The sequence below is a fragment of the Chrysoperla carnea genome, chromosome 4, assembly GCF_905475395.1.
Source record: "Chrysoperla carnea chromosome 4, inChrCarn1.1, whole genome shotgun sequence".
NCBI lineage: Eukaryota > Metazoa > Arthropoda > Insecta > Neuroptera > Chrysopidae > Chrysoperla > Chrysoperla carnea.
In genome coordinates, this window is record NC_058340.1 from 71,368,296 (window position 1) to 71,375,442 (window position 7,147).

Sequence of the window (7,147 nt, forward strand, 5' to 3'; positions counted from 1 at the left end):
TTTTTTAAAAAATTTTCAATTTTGTATACTATTAATTATATTTAAATTAATTAAAAATATTGTAGATTAATTATTATTAATTATTATATTATTATTAAAAATTACAAAAAAAAAATTACAAAAATATTATTAAAAAAAATTAAAATAAAATAAATTTATTATTATATGACCTACGTGGACAAAGAGGACCGACCGATTAAGGAAGAAGAGAAAAAATGAAATTTGTATATTTTTGTAAATAATTATTAAAATTAATTATAAAAAAAAATAAAACACAATTTAAAAAAAATGATAATATATAAAAAAATATATATTTAAATAAATAAAAAAAAATATTGTACAATTTTTTGCTATAGTAGTGGCCTAGTAAATTTTTTTAAGTCTTTTTAGAGAATAAGTAAAAAAATTTATATTTGCAAAAAATAAAAATAAAAAAAAACAAAATTATAATGTATACCGGGTGTTCAGTGACTAAAGTAAAACTGAACGCACTGTATATTTCGCCACTGAAAAATAACTAAAAGGCTCTCCATAATTTTATTTTTTTTTCTGTTGAGTTTTTGTTAAAAAAAAGTTTTGTTTCAGTCACAATGCTTGAAATTTTTTGATATTTTTGAGAGCTGTTTCAATTAAGTTACACTCCAGATCATGCATCCACGAAATCCCGAAAAATATACAGGCTATTAACCTAATTAGATGTTTCTTTTTAAGCAGAAATCAGGGACACAATTAGATTTATTCAAAAAGTTTTAATTTTTACCCCCCACAAACTACTAACATTTTTTTATGATGTTTGTTATCCTTGAACCTCCTGGGATCTAACACAGCTCTTTTTTAGGGTACATAAGTGAACTTGAAGATGCGCTACTCCAATTTCTCGAAGTATTATCATGGAAATCCTTTTACAAAAAAACTGATCTAGGAAATTAGGGCAAAAATCGAAATTTATACTTCGAGTAATAGAGGAAATCGGAGTAACTCATCTTCGAGTTTATTTCTAAGTGAACCCTGGTAACAAAGAGTGTCGGGTTATTTATTTTTGCGAAATTTATTTTATTAAATGACCTATTCGTAATTCAATTAAATCCGAAAAGATAAGGATTTAAAATGGGAGCATGAAATGTGGTGTAAATTAGAATACAAAAATAAGTGTAAAACTAATTTGGTGTTTAGTAATCAGTGTGAAGAATGATGATCTCAAAACAAAACAAAAGTGGTGATTAAACAGTTTCAGACCCATTTCTACAACCTTTGATTTAACTAGATCCACCGATTCCACAAAATATAAAAAGGTAGGAAAATTCTGATTAAATCGAAGTTCATGGAACATTGGGTCCTAAAACCTAAGCATAAATGACCAAAACAAAAATTTAAGTGCTTGTTATTTGTAAAAAATTTATTTATTTGTTCCTTTTCTTTTTGAGTTTGTTAAAATTAAAAAATGTACAAAATTATGTGTATAAAAAAAAATGACTCTTCGAGTAAAAAAAAATTCTAAATCTATGTAAAAGAAATGCTTAGTAATTAAAACAATTCAGTATTTTGTATCTAGATATTTGAGATCTCGTATGAAAATTGTATCTAGATCGATTTACTGACACAAAAAAACTGTTAAATTACTCGCGTAAAAAATAATTCTCAAATTTGTATAAAAAAAATGCACTTATTTTCTCATCGCAGAAATATTTTTTATAAACAAAAAATAAAATATAAAAAAACGTTTAATATTGTAAAATTGTCCCCTGTTAACTGACTTACCGGCAAAATTCAAATTTATTTTATATCTCCAGCATTTTACAAATGTTTTCAAAAAAAATCATGACAGAATTTTCACAACTAAAAATTCTATTTTAAAACATTTGTAAAAGACAACAATTTTTTTTAAATAAGCAATTGTGAAAATTCGAGTTTATTTTTTTAAGATAATTTACTTTTTAAATAAATATATTATAGTCTATTTCAAATAATTTGAACACAATATATACAGGGGTCTTTCAACAAGAGGTATTATTTTTCACATTTTCGCATAATTGCGGCTGAATTTCGCGAATAACAGCACGAATATTACCTTTGAGGCCTTGAATATTTGTTGGGGTATTGGCGTAGACTTTATCTTCAACGTAGCACCAAAGAAAAAAGGTCGATTTCGAGAAATTACACGCCCGGGAAATTTTTACTCAATAGAGCCCTTGTTTCAACAGATGAATGGCAGCCCTACTGAAAATAAACGTCATCCACGTTCATTGTCTCAATTTTAGACCAAAAATGTCAATCAACATCATTCGAAAACGCAATCCATTCACTGAAACCGTCGCCCCAGCAACATTTTTGAAAAAATACTGCTCAATGGCCCCGTTACCCCAGTAACCGCACCAAACTGACACTCCTTTTAAATAGGTAAGTTGTTCAATTATTTCTTTAAGGTTTTCGGAGTCCCAGATTAAAATGAGCACTTCCAGCTCCTAGTCAGCGAATGTACGGCGTTTTTCCATGGTCTAAAGCCTTCAATTATTGTGTCAACTGCATGCACCTTTTAAACATGTGGGCCAAGATCTTTATTCAAAATACGGTGCAAAGTGATTGTGAAAAGAGAGAATTCCTGTGATCATCTCAAAATGGACAAACTGATACAGCTGTGATATTTTCAGTTGACCTAGCCGAACGATCACGAGTTGAAGTCGATGACCAAACAGTTTTTTGGTCAACATCAAACTTTACGAATCGTTTTTGCAACATTTTCACCGTTTTTTGTAGCAAATTTTTAGTATTTCATTGCGTTGTGCGAGTGTGTATCGATTCATATCTGAAAATTTCCTAGTTTTTTCTTTGTTAAACGTCATCGATTGACAGTTAAATGTTGACAGGTGAAAAATTTAAAATGACACCTCTTGTGGCCCATTACATATAATTAAAATTATATATCTAAACATACCTTTAGAATATTTTAAAAAACAAGTAATTTGGAATGTTTATTTGGTACACTCTGCTGTAAATTAAATTACTTATGCGCATGTGTGCATCTTCTAAGGGTTATAATTGTATTTATACTGTGTTTTAAAACTATTTCGAAATATTATAATATTTTTAGAATAATAGAGAACAAAAAAAAATAGACATAATCGAGAAAATGATGCTTAAGGTAGATGAAAAATTATCTTTATGTCTTCTAGGTTTCAAAAAAGGCCTAAGTGTAAGACACAACCCTGGGTATCATAACTTCACCACAATTGTTAATGCTCCGGATCGTATAATTATACCACTTCGAAATCCTTTAATCATGCATGATCCCTTTTCCTTCCATTTTACTTGAAAATCGTTAACAATTAGTGGTGTCAGGGTTTCATTCTCTAACCTATGTGCAAAAATCTGTCTATCTAACTTATTTTAAAATAAAATTATTAGGAAAATGAACTCATACAAAAAAATTTTCACTATTTCTACTTATTTGAGAAAAACGATTATTTTAATTTGAATCAAAGTCGTTCAAAGGTCAATCATCAAATAATTTGTAAATTTTCCAAAAATATGGGAATAATGGCAGATAAATCTTATTTATTTATTTTTTTTGTTAGCTACTTAAAAACAATATTTTCTGTTATTTTCTTTTCATGTTATCTCTTTTTTTTTATAGTGTACTTAGTGAGAAATTTTTTTTCTTTGAATTCTATATATATATGTATTTAGACGATAGAGGGATTTTTGGGTTTGGTTACTCCGAAATAAAAATTTATTTTCGGGCCATTTTCTTTTTTTTGTTATTCGATTTGTTTTATATATACAGTGTGTCCCCGGATAGAGGTAGCTATACTTGTAAATTTTTTTATTTTGCATTTTAAGAAAAAAAGTCATTCTTTATAAAAAGAATCAAAACTTCTTATAAAGACGGACTTTTTTTCTTAAAATACAAAATAAGAAAATTTACAAGTATAGTTAGCTCTATCCGGGGACACACTGTATATTTAAATTGCCAAAAATATTTGTAAATATTTATTTAAGTTTTCTTTGTTAATAGTTTTTTTTTTCTTTTTATTTTGTAAATAATATTTTTTTCATGAAGTTTTTTACGTTACAAAAATTGTTTTTGTAAAAAAAAATTACTGGGACCAAAAAACTCGCAAGGGACAACTAAAATGGTCGCACACAAATAATTGATAGAATATTTATTTTTTTATTTAATTGAATAAATTTTTATTATTTAGGGTAAAGATGAACCTTATGAAGACTTTTTATTATGGCAGTTTAGCAGATTTTATTTTAACCCTTCAGACCTGGTCGTCTTTCGCACCTCTCAAATACTCTCACGCTATTGCGCCAAGGGCGAAATTTCAAATTTTATTTACAATATATTTTTAGGTTACATGCGAAAATACATTAATTTATATGAAGTAATAGTATATTTAATTTATTTATTAAATTCTGGATAAATAATGTTATTTATAAAATATGTTATAACTAGCTTGAAACCCGCCCGCTTCACTGGGAAAAGTAAAAACCACCGCTTTATAGCCTGTACCTCTCTAGATCTCACTTAACCTCCTTCCATAATATTCGAAGGGATTGTTTTACACAGCTTTTCTCATTAATTATATCAGAAAAGATATAATTACTATTTAAAATTTTTACAGAAACCTTTATGGTTCAAAATGGTGATATAGATATCATTAAATATATAATAATTAGTTATCACTTTTTATCTATCTGTCATCTGTCATTGAAAACACAGTTTATCTACGGAGATAGCCGAAGTATAACGAACCCATTCAAATTGAGGTTTTTTATCGACTTTGCTGAAGCAATGAGAAAAACTCTCACAGCTTTTTATACAATATTGAGCTTGAAGTTTTATCTGTAACATTCTTGTGAGGATTTTACGACCCTTGAGAGACATTTTATTTGTTTTAATATCCCACTCGAAGGAGACCAGGAATCATTATTTATTTATTTTAAAAGGTTCATCTTACCTGATAACTCTTGAATGACGTTAAAAATACAAAAAAATTTTCTTACATTTTTATATTTAAACAAAAAAATTTTATCTTATCCATTTTTTATTGTATATAAATAATTAGGGACCTCGCAAAAATAAATTTTTTCATTTTTCCTCTTTTTTTTATTATTAATGTTTTTCTTTTTGTATGTTAATTGGAAAAAATATTTTCTTTCTTTTTTTTCTGTTATTTATTTTTGTATTTTTTATATAATTTATTTTTTATTTATATTTATAATCTTGCCAGAATTATTATGAAATATTTTTTGTTAAAACGTTTCTGGCATATATTTTGTGGTAACCAAATCTAATTAATATAGCCCAAAAAAAATAAAAACAGTTTATAATTGGTGGGGCTTTCAATTATATTAATTATTATTCATTATTTTAAAAAAAAATACAAAAATCAAAATTGATGAGAGATCAGATTTGATGTTCACACAGATGTTTATATTTAAACTTAGAATGCCAACTAATTTAGAAATTAATTACAATAATAATTAAATTCAAATCCCCGATGATAAAGTACGCGTAATCGGCATCGTATATCAAGAAAAATCGTGCTTTTCCCATTAAAGCTGGTTGTAAATTCAAATAATTATCCCAAAAAGAAATTAATGTGTTATATTTCCGAAATTTTTAGGTTTTTAGGATTTAAATATTTCTCTTCATTTTAAAAATGCCTGATTTGTAATACAAACAGTTTTCTTTTCAATATCTCCGGTTGGAAGGAAGGGAAATGTACAAAATATTTTTGTTAGGCTTTTGAATTTAAAGTATAAACATCTATGATGCAACAAAAATTAAACAACAAAATTTTGAAGAACAATAGTTGTAAGCTACAAAATATTAATTAAAAAAAAAACAAAATGAATTAGTTCGAACAAAATTTGAGACATCAAAAAAAATTATTAAAAAATAAATCAAATCAAAATATTTAAATAAAAATATGAACAATTTTTAACAACCCAAAAGTGACCTTTTGTAACGTGAACAGCAGTACCTTGTATATATTATACATTTATTATATATTAATTAAAAATTTGCAAAAAGTAAAAAAAAAAATTCAGTTAACATAATATATATATAGTAAGTTGCATTATATATTTCATCTACCAAGGACCTAGAATTGTTTTACAAAAAATTTATTATTATACATATTATTACATAAATCATTACTTGTAAATATATATAATTCAATATTTAAACATCTGACTTTTATTTTACCCATCCTTATTTCTCCAAATAATCCCACATTACATCTAATTTTCTGAATAAAATTTAGGTTGAATTGGTAAGTATGTCTCCAGTAAAAATTATAAGTTGATTGTAAGGTAAGTAAGAATAGTTCATTAAAAAAATGAATCAATTATTAATAACACGGAATGGACCTTTGGTTAATGCATCGGTCTTTGAAACCACGGTGCTGGAGTTCGAATCCAGCTGGGGATAAAACTTTTATTTTAAATAAAATTTTACGTTTTTCTACATTCATATATTTGTCTCTTTTGATTCAATACACTTATGTATACATCTCACTCTCTTATTCTAAATAACATCAAGTATGCATATGTCATAAATCAATCACTCTTCTATCATAAGGTAGGAGGTGGTTATTAAAATATGTCATAAATCAATCATTCTTCTGTCATAAGGTAGGTGGTTATTAAAATATGTCATAAATCAATCACTCTTCGGTCATTATGATGGTGGCTATAATTTTATAAATCTTTCTCATTCTTTTATAATTATCATGTTCTCCTATTACAAAATATTAAAAAATATTAAAATTTGTACTTCAAAAACGAAAAATTAATTTTCACATGCTAAAATTTTAACTGTTTAATGAAATTTTATAACATTTTGTAATAGGAGAATATGTAATTATAATTTTATCTACGTTAACATGTTCTCCTATTTCCAAATATGATAATATAGCATAAAATCAAAAATTTCCTTGAAATTTAAACTGTCAAATGAAATTTTATAAAATTTGAGTATGTATATGTCATAAATCAATCATTCTTCTGTCATAAGGTAGGTGGTTATTAAAACATGTCATAAATCATCAATCACTCTTCGGTCATTATGATGGTGGCTATAATTTTATAAATCTATTTCATTCTTCTATAATTATCATGTTCTCCTATTAAAAATGCA